Source organism: Lactuca sativa, chromosome 2 (assembly GCF_002870075.4).
Source record: "Lactuca sativa cultivar Salinas chromosome 2, Lsat_Salinas_v11, whole genome shotgun sequence".
Classification (NCBI taxonomy): domain Eukaryota; kingdom Viridiplantae; phylum Streptophyta; class Magnoliopsida; order Asterales; family Asteraceae; genus Lactuca; species Lactuca sativa.
This window is the reverse complement of record NC_056624.2, coordinates 171,575,799-171,598,974: the sequence shown is the minus strand read 5'-3', so window position 1 is coordinate 171,598,974 and position 23,176 is coordinate 171,575,799.

Sequence of the window (23,176 nt, the reverse complement as noted above, 5' to 3'; positions counted from 1 at the left end):
TCCAGTTTTGTTTTTTAAGTATAACCATCCTGTGTATTTGGCTTTAAGGTTATCATAGACGTTTTTTAATTGTCGTTGATTCAAATCCACGCCATACTTTTCCTTAATAGTTGTTCCTAACTTGTGCCATGATTGTTTGTGCAAACTCAAACCTTTTCTACCCACGGTTTGCACTTCTTCAATACAAGTTTGCAATAAGCATTTTGTTTGCTCATTGGTCCATGTATGTTTATCTCCCATTGCTAATAACAAAAAAAATATATAAAATACATACTTTAGCTACAAAGATTAATCATATTCCAACATAATCAACAAATAAGTTTAGCATATTCAACAACAATACATCATGAATGAACAAAAAAAACCATATAAGCAAATATTATGATTTCAACATGGAAACTTACATATAAGTTTATGATATCAGCATAAATCAACATTCAACATTCAACAAATATAAATTTCAGCAGAAAATCTGTTTAAAGAACAATATATCATAAATTTTACATTCAACAAAGATTTTAACAAAGGTTGTAACATCTCAGCAACAAAATCCTAACTCATATCAAAAAATTGGTACTCAAATTCATACAATTGATACTCAAATGCATAAGAAATCAAAAAATTGGTACTCAAATTCATACAATAGGTACTCAAATACATAAGAAATCAGAAGAAAAAAAAAACTGATCTTGAAACCGAGGGCAGCAAGAAATCAAAAAATTGGTCCTCAAATTCAAAGAATCGGTACTCAAATGCATAAGAAATCCTCTTAATATTTGTACTCAATTTCATACAATCGGTACTCAAAACAATAAGAAACTAGAAGAAAAAAAAAAACTGATCTTGAAACCGAGGGCAGCAAGAAATCAGAAAATTGGTCCTCAAATTCAAAGAATCGGTACTCAAATGCATAAGAAATCACAGAATTTGTACTCAATTTCATACAATCGGTACTCAATTTCATATAATCGGTACTCAGAAAAAAAATGTTACCTGATGAATCGAGGGCAGCACGATGGCAGTAGCAAGCAGCGGCGGCGACCGGCGTTGCAGAGGAGAACGACGAAGGCGACCGGCGATGGGGTGGCAGCGGAGGCTGGAGTCGAGTCGGACCACCTCTGGATCGATAATTGGCTGCCGAGAAGAAGAAGGAGAAAGAACGAGAAGGCAGCGACGTTTTTTTTTTTTGTTTAGGGCAAAGAGTGTTTTCTTTAGATGAGGTTAGAAGTAGTTAGAAGAGATAAGTCCACTGCTGCGTGGGGAAGAGGACGGGAAGAGGTTTTTGAACTCAAAGTCTGCAAAAAAACAAACTGCTGCGAACCTAAAAGTGTTGCGTGTGTGCTGCGCCACGCAGCACTAAGAGGTTAGAAGAGTTTTTAAAAAAAAAACAAACGCAGCCTTAGTGTTCGTTTGTAATGTTCTTTTTACCAACATGTCTACTTAAACAAACCGAGAGTAAAATCTTTGCTTAAACAACACATACCAAAAGTTAAGTTTACTCAAAGAGACCAAGTTGGAAAGGAATAACAACAAATAGTCCTAAAGAGGTTTTAATACTAAAAAAATTAAGGAAAAAATTTGAGCTAATTATTCGTTTTAAATAGGGAAAAGTTCATTTATATCCTTAAAAAGTTTAAATATTACTTCTATATCCTTATAAATTTTATAATTACATATATATCCTTTTTAAACTATAGAACTCACACCTATATCCAAAATGATAATTTATGTAGGTTTAAATTAATCAAATATTAAAAAACTTATCCAAAAATTAAAATCCCGTATGTTTGTACTAAAATACCCTTCCCAAATTTTTAAACGTAATTAAAATTTTCAAAACTTAATGCCGCTAATTCTTCCTTATCGCAGGTATGAAACTGTCGACTAAACCTTGTGCTTCTTTTCTTCATTGCTATATCTCTTATTCATTAGATTAAGACATTAAATTTGAAGGAATCGTTTCAAATTATTACATTAAAGTTCCTATTAAAGTTAGGAATTGTTTCAAATTGTGGCATTAAAGTTTCCATGTAATAGAAAGGAACAAGGATTGTATACTGAAGAAAAAAAATACTGAAGAATCTTGAACGTCCAATTCTTCTTAAATAGCTACTAGATTCTCGTATTAAGGGTTCTAAATAATGGTACAAAAATTAACGATAATATTGATTTTCCTCTTAAATAACATTCAAGTTACATTCAATGTTGAAATTACTAGTGAATAATTCAAGAGAAACCAACCAATCACCGAAAATCAAGAGGAATAATTCAATTATGAACTCATGAAGATTGCAAAAGAAGAGGAGAATAACGACATGCTGGAGAAGAAGAGGAGAAATATGATTGAATTATAAAAACTTGATATCCTAATTAAAATGGTTTATTCCTAACTATTAATTTGAGAAGGGTATTTTAGTAAAACACATGAAATTTTGATTTTTGGATAAGTTTTATGATATTAGATTAATTTAATCCTAATTAAAATATCACTTTGGATATATGTGTGAGTTTTATAGTTTGAGAAGGATATATATATATATATATATATATATATATATATATATATATATATATATATATATATATATATATATATATATATATATATAATTATAAATTTTATAAGGATATAGAAGTAATATTTAAAGTTCTTAAGGATATGAATGAAATTATCCCTTTTAAATATTGGACAAAATCCAAAGAAATCGCATCACTGTGTTTAGAAACAGATGCTTCTATTCATATTTATTATACAAAGTGTCACACCCCCGAACCAGACGGCGGAAACGTCCGGGGGCTGTCGTGACTCAATTGCATACCATAACATTGAATATATATGAAACATAACAACATTCGTCACCATTCATTTCATATTACAACCAGTCGTGTTTACATGTCATACATTGTTTAAACATTACATTCCCCAAAAATTAATTTGTTCAATTCATACAAAAATAAACTGCAACCGTCACTGAGTATGATTTCCCTTGATTCACTGGTTCCCTGAGAATACAAGTATTTTGAAAAACGTCAACATATGAAATGTTGGTGAGTTCATAAGTAGTGTTTGAAATCGAATGTTTGTATTTCTTGAAAAACTACCAGAAAATCCGATATTTTCTGAAAAGAAAAGCTTTTAAAAACGTTTGTGAAGATCCATAGGTATGCTTGTTTGTTTCTATACTTGTAAAAAAAAATGTTCATTGAAGATGTATGCATTTCAAATCTGTATGTAATAAAAACCCTAGGGAAACCCGATGTTCCCCTAGTTCTTTTGGAATCCATTAAGTTGCGTTGAAACCATTACGAAATAGTAGTGTCTGTCCCAGGCGACGTTGGAAGGTTCTCGAGCATTGATTATTTACTACAAACCCGCATTACACAAACGCCCAGTTTATAGTTATACTAACGAACCCGAAGGTGTCGTCCGTACTAATCACGTTATCCAATCGCCCGGACTAAGTGTAGTCCCACATCCGAAGAGAAAGAGGTCACGAAGACCCCGGTGACTCCATTAACCGGTTGGGGAAAATATGCGTGCGAGGGGTCCCCGACCCGCCTCGTAAAATATGCAGACTCTTCTAGCAATACCATGGACCCTTGGGGACCAGTGGTACAAGCCATTGAAAGTCACTCTACGTTGTGCCAAGTCGGTAAAACTCAACACTCCGTAGAAAATATGTGTCTTCGGGCCTTAAGATCAGGTCATTGGGCTAGCTAGGCCCAACAAGCAAGATTTTACACTTTTGGGGCCCGAAGATGGTGCGTAGACGTCTGTGCACACTCGTATGTATATGTATTACCAATCGTTATTTGTATGTATCGAAGAGTTAGTAGTTGTAGATTTCCATTGGCTCGAGACCGAGCCAATTCGTTTCACAACGACTTTTGGTATTGTAATGAGTTGTATTTCGTTGATAGTCGAGGTGTCATTATTTGATCAAATTGTACATAATGAATCAGCCTTGAGATATTTTTGTTTTCAGCCCCTCATTATTTGTAAAATTTACATTTTCAACCCTTTTATTTCAATATTTCCCGGTTTGGTCCTTAAACTATTTTTCTTGACATTTTAACACCAAAAAGTATTGAAATTAACATTTTCCAGCATATTTTTCATAGAAAACAGTTTAAGCCCCTGAAAATGCAGTTTTTCTCGGTTTTAGCCCTTCTTTTCGCAATTTTGACAATTTTGGCCCAAATTGGAATATTTTTGCAACTTTGGTCCTTTTTAAATTTGAAAAGCATTTTAAACCTTTGAAAAGGGTTTGGGACACTTATAGTCCACTGTTTTACAGAATTTCACAGTTTTGGCCCTTCAAAACAGAAAAATTCGCATAATGGGCCTCCTTGGGCCGAAATTTTCATTTTTAGCCCAATAAGCTTGAAATTTATGTTTTTAATCCTCTAATTGAATAAAATTCCAGAAATAGTTTTATGGAAACTGTTTTGGCAAATTTCAACCATCAGAATCTGTAAAATGTCAATTTGGGCCCTTGATTTTGTATTTCTCACATTTTTGGCCCAAAATGTGTGTTTTTAGCTTAAAGAAAATTGTTGCTAACCACTTAGCTATTTTTCTTGTATCACTTATTATGTAGGAACATATTTGAAGCTAAAATCATAAAACATAAGTTATATCTCGGTTTTGAGGGGTTTAATGGCTAGATCCAACATTAAAACACATATAAGCATACATATAAGCATGGAAATCATACAAGGCATACAAACACATATAGATCTACACTTTCACTTGTATTCCCCCCCCCCCACAAAACTCATAAAAACAGAAAATAGGGGTATGAATCTCACCTTGGGGTGTTGACTCGGTTTTTGGAAGAAAAGATGGAAGAAAAATGAAGTGTTTTTGGCCTTGGCTCCCTTTGATGAAGATCTTGAGTTTTGAGATGATTCTAGGGTGTAAGATCACGATTTTTATATAGATTAGGAAAGGATTTTGATAACAAAAGAATTTAAACCATAGATCTATGCATAATCTTACCTTAGATGATGATTTACTTGCAAAATCCTCTTGGAAAGTCCCTAAATTTCGAGATTTTTGGAGAGGGGAGGAAGGAGAGTTCTTGAGTGTTCTAGAGAGAAAGTTGAGATATTTTTGGTGTGTGTGGTGTTGCTTGGCCGAGAGCAAGAAGAGAAGAGAGAAAAGAAGTGACTCTTGAAGTGATACATGCATGGAGGTATGTGATATGTGCCTAGAAATCCATTAGATAATAGTGAGGTGGCAACCCAAGTCAACTTCCCTTGGATTTGGGCCTTGGGCTGAGAATATGAAGGGAAAGAGGAAAAATTTGGGCTTTTGCCCCCAAGCCCAACATTAGAGGTAGTTTAGGGTATTTATTGGACTTATAAAATAAAATTGTGATTTTTATGCTTTATTAAGCTAGGTTAGGTTAAATTATGGATCAAAACTTGTGTTTTATTTCCTTCTAGGTTCTACCTAGCCCAAAATATTGAAATAAACGAATGTGGGTCCAATTAGAGCCCAATTAGGGTCCTAAACCCATGATAGTCCAATTGGAAGCTTATTGGTCCATTTGGATCCAATAAGGAAGTCTTAGTCCAAAATGGACTTAACCAAAACTTCTAGGGTCTCCAATTGGTTGATGGCTATTTATAGTACTTGTATCTTGTATTTGATTGAAGTTTTTGATTCACATTAGGTTGAATGCATAGATTACATGGCTCAAAATTTACAGTTGTGACATCATCCCCCCGTTAGAGGGAATTTCGTCCCGAAATTCTGTTTGAAAGCTAGATTTGAGAAAACTAGAATAGGTGAGGGTACTTCTGCTTCATTCGATCCTCGCGTTCCCACGTGAATTCTGGCCCACGCTTTGCGTTCCACCGTACTTTCACGATCTGGACGCGACTTTGTTTAGTACGCTTCACTTCCCTGTCCATGATTTCGATTGGCTCTTCGACGAACAGGAGATTCTCATTGATTTCGATTTCGTCAAGAGGAATGACGAGAGTTTCATCTGATAGGCACTTTTTCAGATTAGAGACGTGAAACACGGGGTGTACACCGTTTAGCTCCGCGGGTAGTTGTAGTCTGTAGGCTACCGGACCTATTCTGGCGACGATTTCGAAAGGTCCAATGTACCGTGGGTTTAGCTTTCCCCGTTTTCCGAAACGTATAACTCCTTTCCAGGGTGAGACTTTCAGCAATACTCGATCACCGACCTGGAATTCTAAGGGCTTTCGTCGTTTGTCTGCGTAGCTCTTTTGCCGGTCACGCGATGCTTGTAATCGAGCTTTGATCTGGACAATCTTTTCTGTGGTCTCGCGAATGATTTCCGGTCCTGTCATTGCCCTATCCGACGTATGTGTTCTTGCTAGCTGGGTGTCACCTACTTCAGCCCAACATAACGGTGATCTACATTTACGCCCGTACAGTGCTTCGAAAGGGGCCACCTTAATGCTTGAATGATAACTATTGTTATATGAAAACTCGATCAGCGGTAGGTGGGTATCCCAAGACTTTCCGAAGTCTATCACGCATGCACGAAGCATGTCTTCAAGTGTCTGAATGGTTCGTTCGCTTTGACCGTCCGTTTGTGGGTGATACGCGGTGCTCATATCGAGATGAGTTCCCATGGCCTTGTGGAGCGACTGCCAAAAGCGTGACGTGAACCTACTGTCCCTATCCGAGATGATAGATTTTGGCACTCCATGAAGTCTTACAATCTCTCGTAGGTACAAACGCGTCAGCCTCTCCATCTTGTAGGACTCTTTGATTGGCAGGAAATGGGCAGATTTCGTCAGTCGGTCGATTATTACCCATATGGTGTCTAATCCGTCCGACGTCTTGGGCAGCTTGGTCACGAAATCCATAGAAATCCCTTCCCATTTCCACTCGGGAATTGCCGGTTGCTGTAACAATCCAGAAGGTTTCTGGTATTCCACTTTTACTTTGGCACACGTAAGGCACTTACTAACATAAGTTGCGATTTCCGCCTTCATGTTAGGCCACCAATAGTGCTGCTTAATGTCCAAATACATCTTGTCCGAACCAGGATGAATGGAGTATCGTGTCTTGTGGGCTTCCTGCATAACGGTCTCTCTGAATCCTCCGATTTTTGGAACCCAGCTACGGTTCATGAAGTAGTATACCCCATTCTCTTTGACTTCCAGGTTCTTCTCCATTCCGCGCAATGCCTCGCTAGTTCTATTTTCCGCTTTCATAGCCTCTGCCTGGACTGATGCAATCTGAGTGGCCAAATGAGACTGAATGGTTATTGAGTGCGTTTTCGTACGGCGATTTGTGTACTCCTTCCGACTTAATGCGTCAGCTACCACGTTGGCCTTGCCTGGATGGTACTTGATCTCGCATTCATAGTCGTTTAACAATTCCACCCATCTTCGTTGTCTCATGTTCAACTCCTTCTGATTCAAGATGTGCTGGAGGCTCTTGTGGTCTGTGAAGATGGTGCACTTAGTACCGTACAGGTAGTGCCTCCAAATCTTTAGGGCAAAGACCACGGCTCCCAGTTCTAGGTCATGGGTCGTGTAATTTACTTCGTGCGTCTTTAGTTGACGGGACGCATATGCTATCACTCTTCCACGTTGCATGAGAACGCAACCTAAGCCTTGATTTGACGCGTCACAGTAAACTACAAAATCTTCCGTTCCTTCAGGTAGAGATAGTACAGGAGCGCTGCAAAGAGCTTGCTTCAAGGTTCGAAACGCAATCTCTTGTCGGTCTGTCCACTCGAATGGCACGCCCTTTTGCGTAAGCAAGGTAAGCGGCTTGGCGATCTTAGAGAAGTTTTGGATGAATCTCCTATAGTACCCTGCTAGGCCTAAGAACTGACGAATTTCTGTGGGCGTAGTCGGAGTTGCCCATCCTTCCACAGCTTTGACCTTAGAGGGATCCACATGAATTCCATCTTGGCTAACTACGTGGTCTAAGAAATTCACACTCCGAAGCCAGAACTCGCACTTGGAGAGTTTGGCGTAAAGCTTTTCCGTGCGCAGAGTCTCTAAAATTTGTCGGAGATGTCGGCCATGCTCCTCTTTGCTTCGAGAATAGACGAGGATGTCATCGATAAACACAATGACGAAGTTGTCCAGGAACGGTCGACAGATTCGATTCATTAGGTCCATAAATGCGGCAGGTGCATTTGTTAGACCGAAGGGCATTACAACGAATTCATAATGTCCATAGCGGGTTCGAAAAGCGGTTTTTGGAATATCCTCTTCTCGGACTTTGAGTTGGTGGTATCCGGATCGTAAGTCTATTTTAGAAAAATAGCTAGCTCCTTGGAACTGGTCGAATAGATCATCGATTCGCGGGAGTGGGTAGCGGTTTTTGACAGTGAGTTTGTTTAACTCTCTGTAATCGATGCACATTCTGAAAGATCCATCCTTCTTTTTGACAAAGAGCACCGGAGCTCCCCATGGCGAGTAGCTAGGTCGGATAAATCCCTTGTCCAGAAGCTCACTGAGTTGGCTGGATAATTCCTGCATTTCAGCAGGTGCCAACCGATATGGTGATTTAGCGAGGGGAGTTGCTCCTGGAACGAGGTCGATTCGGAATTCAACCTGTCTCTCTGGGGGTACTCCTGGAAGATCTTCGGGAAACACGTCTGGAAATTCACACGCTACCGGAATGTCTTGGATGTTAGTTTCTTCTTTGGTCTTGTCCACTATGTGAGCCAAGAATGCCAAATTGTTCTTTCGCAAGTGCTTTTGCGCTTTGATGCACGAGATGAGGCGGAGATTCGTACTGGGTTTGTCTCCGTAAATTACTAGGGTTTCGTGATTTGGGAGACGAAGGCGAACGGCCTTCTCGTGGCACATAATCTCAGCATGGTGGGGGCTTAACCAATCCATGCCGATAATCACATCGAAACTCCTAATTGATACTGGCATTAAGTCTATTCGAAAGACGTGCTGGTTAAGGGTTAGGGTACATCCGATGTAGATCTCCCTAGTGGATTCGGTTTTCCCATTGGCCATTTCCACCGTATAGGTTTCATTTAGCTTCTGGGGTTGTTGTTTTAGTAAATGTTTAAACTTCTCGCTTACGAAACTTCGCTCCGCTCCGGTATCAAATAAGATGCATGCATAAGTGTGGTTTAGGAGAAACGTACCGGTCACAACTGCGGGATCTTGAACTGCATCACTCTGACCCATAGTCAGCATTCTTCCTGTTCCTCTGCTTCCGGAGTTGTTGTTGTTGTTAGGGCAATCTCGACGGAAATGTCCCGTCCTTCCACACCCGAAACAGGTGTGGCTAGGCCCTGCGTTGTTGCCGCCGGCATTGGTGTTGTTGATGTTGCGGTAGTTGTTGTTGTTGTTGTTGTTCTGGTTGTTCCCCTGACTCTGGTTCTGAGAAGGATAAGTCCTGCAGAACCTTGCAGTGTGTCCCCTTCGGTTGCAACTGGTGCAATGGAGTTCCCGGCATTCTCCTTGGTGATGGAAACTGCACTTGTTGCATTTGGGAAGACTACCGGAATAGGGTCTTGAAGCATTTGAAGCAGCTGAGGCTGGAGCATGTGGGGTGACTGGAACCGGCGCAGTGACAGCGTGAACTGCCACCGTTTGCTGCCTTTTAGAGGTCTCGGGGCCCTGACGCCCCTTCCTCTTGTTGTTCCATCCTTTCCTACCATCACTCTCCTTCTTCTTCTCCGTCTCTACCGGTTTCTCGCCCTTTTTGTGGTTATGATCATATAGCCTCTTCGCCAATCTCTTTGCACTGTCAAACGTTTCAGGGTTCGCAGCTATCACATTCCCTTGAATGGGGGATGTCAGTCCCCAGATGAATCGTTCGATCTTCTTTCCCTCTGATGTGATCATTCCCGGGCACAATAGAGATAGTTCACTGAATCTCGATATGTAAGCATCGATGTTCCCGTTCTGCACCGTGAGATTCCACAGTTCCTGCTCCATCTTCTGTATTTCACCTCGGGGGCAGTACTCAGCCGTCAACATCTCTTTCATTTCCGTCCAGGGTATAGAGTTGGCAACAGGGAGGGTCATAGCTTCTATGTGGCCATTCCACCAAGTGAGTGCTTGGTCCACGAAAGTGCAGGCCGCGAACTTCACCTTCATCTGCTCGGGGCACTCGCATATCTCGAACACCGACTCTACCTTCTCGATCCATCGCTTTAGGGCGATCACTCCCCCAGTGCCGTTGAAAGTTCGGGGTTTAGCGTTCGCAAAATCCTTGTAAGTGCACGTTTTAGTGGGTCCTTGGTTCGTCCCGTTGTTCGAACTTCCGGATCCTTGCCCGTTACCTCCTCCGTTGTTCCCTCGGTGAAGTTGTGCCATAGCCGCTGTGACCGCAGCAGACACGGCTGCCTGGAAAGCAGTGGAGTCAACTTCCGGCGGGGTTGGTTCGGGACTTCCGCGAGTAGCTGGGCGAGGCATCTTTCTGTCATGAAACGGAAAGATGTTGAGTGTGCGTGGTTTCCGTGAGGTTGTGGTCCTACTGACTAGGGGTATGGTACGGACTTAAGAACTTCTATCATTTAGCACACAATCCTAGATTCGCAACACATAGCAAACACGTAAAAGTTCACTAATATTATCCTATGTCTCTTTCACTATTGCAGACTAAACATACGTTCTCTTTTTGGTGCTAGAAGGGTATAGTTTTAGGTTACCTAGCTATCCCGATCTCATCAAGACGTGTGTTAGTTTTACTTTGGAGGGAATGTAGTTGATCAGGCTACATTCACTCCTTGGTATCACTAAGAACAGTCCCGAATTAACCGAGATACCAGTGTTATTGTGTTTGATTCAGCGTTGGGTCTTTATTCCTAATGCAAGCAAGTATGTTTTATTTATTTGTTTTGTTCAGAGTTATGTTAGTCCTTCTTTTTGGTTTATAGTTGCATATCAATGTATGGCTCGACATGCTAGTTCACTATAAACAAAGCTCTGATACCAACCTGTCACACCCCCGAACCAGACGGCGGAAACGTCCGGGGGCTGTCGTGACTCAATTGCATACCATAACATTGAATATATATGAAACATAACAACATTCGTCACCATTCATTTCATATTACAACCAGTCGTGTTTACATGTCATACATTGTTTAAACATTACATTCCCCAAAAATTAATTTGTTCAATTCATACAAAAATAAACTGCAACCGTCACTGAGTATGATTTCCCTTGATTCACTGGTTCCCTGAGAATACAAGTATTTTGAAAAACGTCAACATATGAAATGTTGGTGAGTTCATAAGTAGTGTTTGAAATCGAATGTTTGTATTTCTTGAAAAACTACCAGAAAATCCGATATTTTCTGAAAAGAAAAGCTTTTAAAAACGTTTGTGAAGATCCATAGGTATGCTTGTTTGTTTCTATACTTGTAAAAAAAAATGTTCATTGAAGATGTATGCATTTCAAATCTGTATGTAATAAAAACCCTAGGGAAACCCGATGTTCCCCTAGTTCTTTTGGAATCCATTAAGTTGCGTTGAAACCATTACGAAATAGTAGTGTCTGTCCCAGGCGACGTTGGAAGGTTCTCGAGCATTGATTATTTACTACAAACCCGCATTACACAAACGCCCAGTTTATAGTTATACTAACGAACCCGAAGGTGTCGTCCGTACTAATCACGTTATCCAATCGCCCGGACTAAGTGTAGTCCCACATCCGAAGAGAAAGAGGTCACGAAGACCCCGGTGACTCCATTAACCGGTTGGGGAAAATATGCGTGCGAGGGGTCCCCGACCCGCCTCGTAAAATATGCAGACTCTTCTAGCAATACCATGGACCCTTGGGGACCAGTGGTACAAGCCATTGAAAGTCACTCTACGTTGTGCCAAGTCGGTAAAACTCAACACTCCGTAGAAAATATGTGTCTTCGGGCCTTAAGATCAGGTCATTGGGCTAGCTAGGCCCAACAAGCAAGATTTTACACTTTTGGGGCCCGAAGATGGTGCGTAGACGTCTGTGCACACTCGTATGTATATGTATTACCAATCGTTATTTGTATGTATCGAAGAGTTAGTAGTTGTAGATTTCCATTGGCTCGAGACCGAGCCAATTCGTTTCACAACGACTTTTGGTATTGTAATGAGTTGTATTTCGTTGATAGTCGAGGTGTCATTATTTGATCAAATTGTACATAATGAATCAGCCTTGAGATATTTTTGTTTTCAGCCCCTCATTATTTGTAAAATTTACATTTTCAACCCTTTTATTTCAATATTTCCCGGTTTGGTCCTTAAACTATTTTTCTTGACATTTTAACACCAAAAAGTATTGAAATTAACATTTTCCAGCATATTTTTCATAGAAAACAGTTTAAGCCCCTGAAAATGCAGTTTTTCTCGGTTTTAGCCCTTCTTTTCGCAATTTTGACAATTTTGGCCCAAATTGGAATATTTTTGCAACTTTGGTCCTTTTTAAATTTGAAAAGCATTTTAAACCTTTGAAAAGGGTTTGGGACACTTATAGTCCACTGTTTTACAGAATTTCACAGTTTTGGCCCTTCAAAACAGAAAAATTCGCATAATGGGCCTCCTTGGGCCGAAATTTTCATTTTTAGCCCAATAAGCTTGAAATTTATGTTTTTAATCCTCTAATTGAATAAAATTCCAGAAATAGTTTTATGGAAACTGTTTTGGCACATTTCAACCATCAGAATCTGTAAAATGTCAATTTGGGCCCTTGATTTTGTATTTCTCACATTTTTGGCCCAAAATGTGTGTTTTTAGCTTAAAGAAAATTGTTGCTAACCACTTAGCTATTTTTCTTGTATCACTTATTATGTAGGAACATATTTGAAGCTAAAATCATAAAACATAAGTTATATCTCGGTTTTGAGGGGTTTAATGGCTAGATCCAACATTAAAACACATATAAGCATACATATAAGCATGGAAATCATACAAGGCATACAAACACATATAGATCTACACTTTCACTTGTATTCCCCCCCCCCCACAAAACTCATAAAAACAGAAAATAGGGGTATGAATCTCACCTTGGGGTGTTGACTCGGTTTTTGGAAGAAAAGATGGAAGAAAAATGAAGTGTTTTTGGCCTTGGCTCCCTTTGATGAAGATCTTGAGTTTTGAGATGATTCTAGGGTGTAAGATCACGATTTTTATATAGATTAGGAAAGGATTTTGATAACAAAAGAATTTAAACCATAGATCTATGCATAATCTTACCTTAGATGATGATTTACTTGCAAAATCCTCTTGGAAAGTCCCTAAATTTCGAGATTTTTGGAGAGGGGAGGAAGGAGAGTTCTTGAGTGTTCTAGAGAGAAAGTTGAGATATTTTTGGTGTGTGTGGTGTTGCTTGGCCGAGAGCAAGAAGAGAAGAGAGAAAAGAAGTGACTCTTGAAGTGATACATGCATGGAGGTATGTGATATGTGCCTAGAAATCCATTAGATAATAGTGAGGTGGCAACCCAAGTCAACTTCCCTTGGATTTGGGCCTTGGGCTGAGAATATGAAGGGAAAGAGGAAAAATTTGGGCTTTTGCCCCCAAGCCCAACATTAGAGGTAGTTTAGGGTATTTATTGGACTTATAAAATAAAATTGTGATTTTTATGCTTTATTAAGCTAGGTTAGGTTAAATTTGTTAGGTTTTATACAAACAATCCTATGTGTGCATGCAACCCTAGTTGGATCTATGTTTTCACTATGAGACATGCAACTTTATGAACACAAAATAAACCCTGGCATACTTCTATAATTTTCGAAAATCACATAGAAGTGTAGTAAACATACCTTTGTTGTTATATAGCAATAACAACTAGTTTCCTTGATCTCTTGAACTCTCTTGAACTCTTGAAAGCAAGCACCACAATTGTAGTGCCTCTAATGGCTCACAAACACCTTGAAGCAAGAAGGCAACAAAGAGAGAGAAGGGAATGATGCTAATTTCGGCCCTAGGGTTTCCTTGGAATCAAGTGGCCTTAAATTGAAGCATAGGGCATGTATTTATACTATAGGGTGCTAGGGTTTCAGTCAAAAAACCCTAATGGACAGCTTAGCCACCAAGCAGCCCAAGGAGCCTAATGGAATGAGGCCTTGGACGAAAATATGATGATCCTTCATCATAATTTCGTTCCCCCTTAGTCCATTAGGTTTCCTAGCCCAAAACTCAACTATCACACATTTGACAGTTTATACCCTTTTATTTAATTAATCTCTTTTAGTCACCAAATTAATTCCTAATTAATTTATGACTAATACTAATCAAATAAATATGATTTCTCCTTTAATATATTATTCTTATAATATATTAATAAATCATAATATCTCCTCTCTCATATCAAATTACCTTGTCAAGTTGCTTTGGTGAAGGCAACCCAAAAGGACCATGCACACTCGGGTCAAGTATATACCAAATATGGTTACTGACTTAGACACTAATCCAACAGTCTCCCACTTGGATAAGTCTAGTAACTATATCTCACGTATAACTTCCATACCCGATAGCAATCGTAGCTTTCAATAGCCGCTGTCAACTCTGACCAATAATCTGTCCTTTAGATAAGGGATCGTATAATCCTCTGTTCTAGATATCATGCTAACAATACTTATTGTCTAGCACTCTATTTCTTGATCTCTGATTTGTTCGACATAGAACTTAGTTGAACACATCAACTTTATCCTGACCGGGCCCGGCACATAAGTCAAACCAAATCATCAAGTGGCCGAGATATCGCTTTTATCCTCATAGAATAAAAGGAACAGAAAAACGTTGACTAATATGCCTTTATCATTTACTAGTTAAACCACACACAATAATACGTTTTATAACATCAAGTTACTGATGCGTTTTCGCATTATCAATGTATAATCAACTAATAAACAATAACCATATCTCTAGGTTTAAAGATTATATGATATTATCATCTTGCGATCACTTGTGATAACATTCATGAAGTAATACCAGCAAGTGTGGGTCTATATCAATGCTCAATACAGATTTCATAAGCACTCATAAACTTTGCAGCAAACCTTTGCTATGTCTAAAACTTTTCAGACAATCTACAAACAAATTTATGACAATCTTCCTTCATATCTACTTCCAACATATGAGCGATTGTGAACTGTTCGAATAATCTTATTATTCAGGAAGTCAAAACATGCAAAATCGAAACAATAGATAAATAATCAACACAAGATAGAAACTTTCTTATAAATAACACACCTTTATTTAATCATCATTTGTTGAATATGACATTATCTATTACAAGTTTCCTACCTATCTAATCTAAACTAATATCGTCCTTCAGCCCTACGCTCCTAGCGTGCTGCAAATGCTTGACCCTACTCAGTCCCTTTGTAAGGGGATCTGCTGGGTTATCTTCTGACGATACCCTCTTCACAACGAGGAGTCCCTCTTCTACCCGATGTCTAATAAAGTGGTATTTCCTGTCGATATGTCGAGATCTGCCATGATCCCTTGGTTCCTTGGTTAAGGCAACCGCTCCTTCATTATCACAGAAAATTTCCACGGGCTCTTTTATGGATGGCACAACTCCAAGGTCTCCAATGAAGTTCTTCAACCATATAGCCTCCTTTGACGCTTCGCTCGCCGCAATATACTCTGATTCGCACGTTGAATCAGCTACGGTCTCTTGCTTGGAACTTTTCCAAGTCACTGCTCCTCCATTTAGGGTAAAGACCCAGCCTGACTGCGATCGGAAGTTATCCCGATCCGTCTGAAAACTAGCATCACTGTACCCTCGTACCCTTAAGTCATCACTCCCACCGAGGACTAGAAACCATCCCTTGGTCCTCCGAAGGTACTTAAGAATATTCTTAACCGCAATCCAATGTGCCCTACCAGGATTCCCTTGATATCTGCTGACCATGCTTAAAGCGAAGGCCACATCAGGGCGAGTACAAGTCATAGCGTACATGATAGAGCCTACTGCGGAAGCGTAAGGTACTCGGCTCATATCAGCTATCTCTGTCTCTGTACTCGGGCTCTGAGTCTTACTCAGCTTGGTATTGCTTTGGATTGGCAACTCCCCTTTCTTGGAATTTTCCATACTAAAACGCTTTAGTACATTTTCCAAGTATGTATCCTGACTGAGTCCTATCAATCTCTTTTCCCTGTTTCTTACTATTCTTATTCCCAGAATATAAGCGGCTTCTCCGAGGTCCTTCATAGCGAAGCATTTCCCAAGCCAGGACTTGACTTCCTGCAAGGTTGGGACATCGTTTCCTATGAGTAGTATGTCGTCGACATACAATACGAGGAAGCTTACTATACTCCCACTGGCTTTGACATACACACAAGATTCATCTTCGCTTCACAGAAAGCCAAACTCTTTAACCTTCTCGTCAAAACAAAGATTCCATCTGCGAGATGCTTGTTTCAATCCATAAATAGATTTCTCAAGCTTGCATACTCTATTCGGATGCTTCACATCGACAAAACCTTCTGGCTGATTCATATAGACATCCTCAGCCAACTTTCCATTAAGGAAAGCGGTTTTCACGTCCATCTGCCATATTTCATAATCATGAAACGCAGCTATGGCAAGCATCACCCTAATAGACTTTATCTTCGCAACTGGTGAGAAGGTCTCATCATAGTCAACTCCAGGAGTTTGAGTAAAGCCCTTCGCAACCAATCGTGCTTTATAAGTATGCACTTTCCCATCCATGTCCGTCTTCTTCTTGAAGATCCACTTGCACCCGACTGTCTTACGACCCGGTACATTATCAACCAAATTCCAAACTTGGTTGTCGTACATGGACTGAATCTCGCTGTCCATAGCCTCTTTCCATTTTGCAGACTCCGGGCCTGCCATGGCTTCCTTATAGCTGCTAGGTTCATCCAAATTTACTAGTGTACTATCACTAATAAATGTATCCCCTTCAGTAGTAATATGAAAACCATAAAACTGGGGTGGAACGCTAGCCCTAGTGGAATGTCGAAGAGGTAGGGTCCCGTCAATAGGTTCAACAGGAGTTTCCTCCTCAAGTTGAGTGCCAGTGTCTGAGGTTCCTTCATCGCTTTGATCTTGAATTTCTTCAAGTTCAATTTGCCTCCCACTGTCTTCTTGGCTTATTAATTCCCTTTCTCGGAAAACCCCTCTTCTAGCAACGAAGACAACATTGTCACTCGGTCTATAGAAAAGGTAGCCAAAAGACTTCTGCGGATAGCCGATGAAATAACACTTCTCACTGCGAGGTTCTAGTTTGTCGTGAGTCTCTCGTCTTACGAAAGCCTCACAACCCCAAACCTTGATATGTGCCAACGAGGGAGCCTTCCCTGTCCATATCTCGTGAGGAGTATTGGAAACCTTCTTAGTGGGAACTAAGTTAAGTATATGGGCGGCAGTCTCTAAGGCATACCCCCAGAAAGCTATTGGTAGCGAAGTCCGACTTATCATAGAACGAACCATGTCCAACAAGGTCCGATTACGTCTCTCAGCCACACCATTCAATTGTGGCGTTCTCGGAGGCGTCAATTGCGAAACGATTCCACATTCTTTTAGATAGTCGTGAAACTCAAGACTTAGGTACTCTCCTCCTCGGTCTGACCGAAGCATCTTGATTTTCCTGCCCAACTGATTCTCCACTTCATTCTTAAACTCTTTGAACTTTTCAAAGGTTTCCGACTTTTGCTTGATCAAGTAGATATATCCATATCTGCTATAATCATCTGTAAAAGTCACGTAGAAGCGGCAAGCATCCCTTGTGGTGGATCTAAAGGGCCCACACACATCGGTGTGTATGAGATCCAATAAACCCTCACCCCTTTCACAAGTACCAGTAAAGGGTGACTTGGTCATCTTCCCAAGTAAACAAGACTCACACGTGTCATCGTCCCTAAGGTCGAATGACTCCAACACTCCATCCTTTTGGAGTTGGGCTATGCGTTTCTTGTTGACATGGCCAAGACGACAATGCCACAAGCATGCTTTGTCTAGACTAGTAGATGAATCAATATTCAAAACATTATTTCCAAAATTATCAACAATCATCACTGATTCATAAATCCCATTACAAGGTAATGCATTGAAATAAAAGACACCATTCAAATAAACATTAATAGAACCATTACTATTATCAAAAGAATATCTGAAACCTTGTCTAAACAACCCATGAAAAGAAATAATGTTTCTTGCCATATCTGGCGAATAACAGCAATTCTCTAAATCTATTCCTAACCCATTACTTAACACTAAAGAATAAACGCCGACTTTGGTCACAGGTGACGATCTTCTGTTTCCCATAATCAGGTTCATCTTCCCATGCTCCATCTCCCTACTTCTTTTTAGGCCCTGCAAATCAGAACAAATGTGGTAACCACATCCTGTATCAAGAACCCATGAAGTAGCAAATGATGAGTTATTAGATTTAATAGAATACATACCTGCAAATGTGGGCTTGATCTTCCCATCTCTTATGTCCTGCAGATATTGTGGGCAGCTTCGCTTCCAGTGGCCCTTTTGGTGGCAATAGAAGCACTCTGCTTCTTTAGGATCGGAAGAGGGTTTAACGGAGCCAGCTTTGGTCCCACTTGAGGATGAACCATCACGGGGTTTCCCCTTATGGTGGCTCTTACATGGGGCCTTCCTCTTTTTACCCTTTCCTTGACCTATCGCCATCACAGGAGCGGCCACAGCAGGTGACGGTGCAACGGATTTGTCTTTGAGGTTGCTCTCAGCAGTCCTCAAGAGTCCTTGGAGCTTGCTCAAGGAGACCTCCTCTTTGTTCATATGGTAGGTCATCCTAAACTGATTGTAGCAGGAGGGCAAGGAGTGGAGGATTATGTCAATAGCCAAATCCTCATCAAACTTAACATTAAGTTTGAGAAGACGATCAACATACCTCTGCATTTTCTGCAAATGAGAGGTTAGGGATTCTCCACTCCCCATCTTAGCGGTGATCATGCTAGTAATGATCTCATAGCGCTCTTGCCTCGCGCTCTGGTGATACCTGTCCAGCAAATCCTGATGCATTTCATATGGATACATGTCCTCATAGGACTTTTGGAGTTCGAGGTTCATGGTGGCCAGCATGATGCAGTGAACTTTCGTGGCATCACGCTCGTGGGCCTCAAAGGCGGCCAGTTCCTCAGGAGTAGCAACATCTGGGATGATCTTCTCAAGCTTTTCATCGAGGACATATTCTTTGTCCTCGTAGCGTGTGATCATGCGAATGTATCTCATCCACTCGTTGAAGTTTGAACCATCAAATGTCACTTTCTGACACAAGTTCATCAACGAGAATGACCCAGAAGCGTTGTTGTTGTTGTTGTTAGCAGACATCTGAAAAAGAAAGGGACAAAGCTTGATTAGAAATGAATCCCTAATTAAACACCCAAATGAGAAATTAGGGCTAGGATCCAACAACATTATTTACAACTTAGAAAGGGATGCCGTACTCTAAAAGTAAATAACTTGAAGGTAAGTGAATGACGATTCACTAATTCTCACCATGAAAAACGAAAAAGCAATTTAGGTTTTAAATGTATTGAAAACTCCTAGATCTTTGAGATTCATTGAACTTTTCAATGGCATGTTTAAATCTCGATATGCATTTCACATTTGCGACTGGGATGCCGAGGATCGCAAACAAATTTGTGAATAACCATGCGAATCAACGTGGTGCACTCAATGTCACTATCACCTAATCAATGTGCCGGTAAACCACACACGCTCCATTGATCTATGACAAACATCGAGTCACCCTTCGCTACCTATGTCATCCCCAAATTGATGTGCCGGTTAACCACACGCGCTCCATCAACGTTTGACAAGGGTACGAAGTGTAATTCCATGGATTAGCATCATTTTCACATTTTACCCTAAAGTAACTAAGAGTGGGAATTTGAAAAACAATGTAGTTACTTTAATATTTCCATTATACTTTTAATGAGGAATTAAGTGCCCTATCCTATCCGTTCGGCTAACGACCCTCCACCAGTCAAGCAAGCGGTAGATGTGAGTGTACATCCATTAAGCGCCATTTTATAGGCAGCAACCTTATACCCACCTTATAGACCGGCTTCGTGAATGAGGCCTACTAGCGATAAGACTAGCTTATTCTTATACATATATAATAATTAATCTTATAATATCATAATTGTATAAGGGTGTATTTTAAAGCATTTCAAAATACTAGTATCTTAATGTGTATTTAAAAAATTTTCGAAAATTAAGGCTATTTAATTTAAAAAATTTTAAACACCAAGAAAAACTTTGATTTAATAATTATCAAAATTAAACAATTAATTTGAACTATTAAATCTTTAAGGTTTATCATAAAATTAAATTATTAATTTAATTAATCCTTTTATCCCCTAGATTTTTTAAATATATGGAAAGGATAATACAAGATCTTCAATTATCTAGATTGAACAATTAAATGGATAATTATAAAGATAGCAATATCCAAATCCCTAAAATCTTGGGATCTAATCTTGGGGGCAAGGGAATTTCGAAATCCCTAGGGTTTCATAACCCTAATTTCGAAATTTGGAGGCTAGGCAAAAAGAGTTAAAGAACCCTATCAAAAAATCGCCAACTAGGGTTTTGCAACCCTAATTTGCGAAAATCACCAAGCCTTAGGGTTTACTTGCCTTAAACCCTAATTTGTCAAATTCATAATATGCATCAAATCCAATTGAAAACAAAAAACCAATGGCTCTGATACCACTGTTAGGTTTTATACAAACAATCCTATGTGTGCATGCAACCCTAGTTGGATCTATGTTTTCACTATGAGACATGCAACTTTATGAACACAAAATAAACCCTGGCATACTTCTATAATTTTCGAAAATCACATAGAAGTGTAGTAAACATACCTTTGTTGTTATATAGCAATAACAACTAGTTTCCTTGATCTCTTGAACTCTCTTGAACTCTTGAAAGCAAGCACCACAATTGTAGTGCCTCTAATGGCTCACAAACACCTTGAAGCAAGAAGGCAACAAAGAGAGAGAAGGGAATGATGCTAATTTCGGCCCTAGGGTTTCCTTGGAATCAAGTGGCCTTAAATTGAAGCATAGGGCATGTATTTATACTATAGGGTGCTAGGGTTTCAGTCAAAAAACCCTAATGGACAGCTTAGCCACCAAGCAGCCCAAGGAGCCTAATGGAATGAGGCCTTGGACGAAAATATGATGATCCTTCATCATAATTTCGTTCCCCCTTAGTCCATTAGGTTTCCTAGCCCAAAACTCAACTATCACACATTTGACAGTTTATACCCTTTTATTTAATTAATCTCTTTTAGTCACCAAATTAATTCCTAATTAATTTATGACTAATACTAATCAAATAAATATGATTTCTCCTTTAATATATTATTCTTATAATATATTAATAAATCATAATATCTCCTCTCTCATATCAAATTACCTTGTCAAGTTGCTTTGGTGAAGGCAACCCAAAAGGACCATGCACACTCGGGTCAAGTATATACCAAATATGGTTACTGACTTAGACACTAATCCAACAAAATTATGGATCAAAACTTGTGTTTTATTTCCTTCTAGGTTCTACCTAGCCCAAAATATTGAAATAAACGAATGTGGGTCCAATTAGAGCCCAATTAGGGTCCTAAACCCATGATAGTCCAATTGGAAGCTTATTGGTCCATTTGGATCCAATAAGGAAGTCTTAGTCCAAAATGGACTTAACCAAAACTTCTAGGGTCTCCAATTGGTTGATGGCTATTTATAGTACTTATATCTTGTATTTGATTGAAGTTTTTGATTCACATTAGGTTGAATGCATAGATTACATGGCTCAAAATTTACAGTTGTGACACAAAGCTAGTTATTAGTTTTTTTTTTTTTTTTTTTTTTTTTTTTTTTTTTTTTTGTATTTTGTAGATGGTGTGGTCCTCTTACGCTTCAAGAACGTTTCCCTCGCCTATATGAGTTAGAATCTGCAAAGCTATGCTTAATTGTTGATAGGATCAAAATAGGAGGCTTCAATTGGAACTAGAAAACACAGAGTATGAAAGATGAGGTGGCAAATGATTATATAAGTCTATGCTCCATGCTTGCTAATGTCAACACACTTCCAGTCGAAAATGGTTTTAGATTTAATTGGAACAAGGATGGTCGGTACACCGTAGGAATTCTAAGGAAATTATTGGACTCCACAGATTCTAACTCGCAACAAACTACAAAAATCAGTTGGTCCAAGGTGGTTCCACATATATCGAATTTCCTATATTGAATCATTTTAACATGATATTCATATAGGTTCATGACTAAGTTCCATTAAAACTTTCAATCTAAACTTCTAAATTTGAAATGAAGTATAAATCCTCTCCCCTAAATCTTTCTGTAGCGAAACAATTCCAAAACTTTGCAATTTGCAAATTTGTAAACTTTGTTTCCTATAAATAGTATTGCCAACTTGCAACACTAACCACTACAACTATGCTCCCACTAGCTTTGACATGTATTCAGAAATCAACTGAACTTTTAGAAATCAATTTCTTTTGACTTCTTACTAAAGTGCAAATTTCTGATACGTGATGCTTTGATAAGTCTTCATATAGAATTCTCAAGCTCATACACCTTCATTAGATAGCATATGTGTGTGTTTAAACCCTTACCGCAGAACTTATAGCTATAAGTCCTGAACGTTCAAACTATTTCTTGTCATTTCTCACAATTCGAACTATGAAAAAGGATGTTGTAATCATATTATAGATTTAAGAATGCAATTAACACAAACACTAACCATAATGATATTTATAGAATCTTTAAAATCTATTAGCATAAGTATTTCCTCATAATCATTTTCATGAATTATAGCAAAATCTTTTGCCACCTAGATTTTATGGTGTATGTGTTCCCATCCATATGAATCTATCATTACCAACCTACAATCATAAGATAAGGTTGAGGACAAAACCAAAATCAAATTTAGTTTTCCTTTCATGGACTGAACTTATGTTTATTTTTAATTTCTTGCCTTCTTGTAGCACAAGGGCCTACCAATGCTTCCATGTTGTTAAACAGCTCACCCATATTGATCAATGTACTATCACTGACCAGCATGCTTTGCCTTTTGCAGTCAGATGAGAACCATAGTACTCATAAACATTGCCAACTCAACAGAAATGTGCACAGAAACAAGAATGTGTCAACTTAACACGATAAGTTATCAACCTCAGGTCGTGTGCTAGTGATAACTAAAAGGTTTATTCTCGATTGACTCTTGAAACTTTT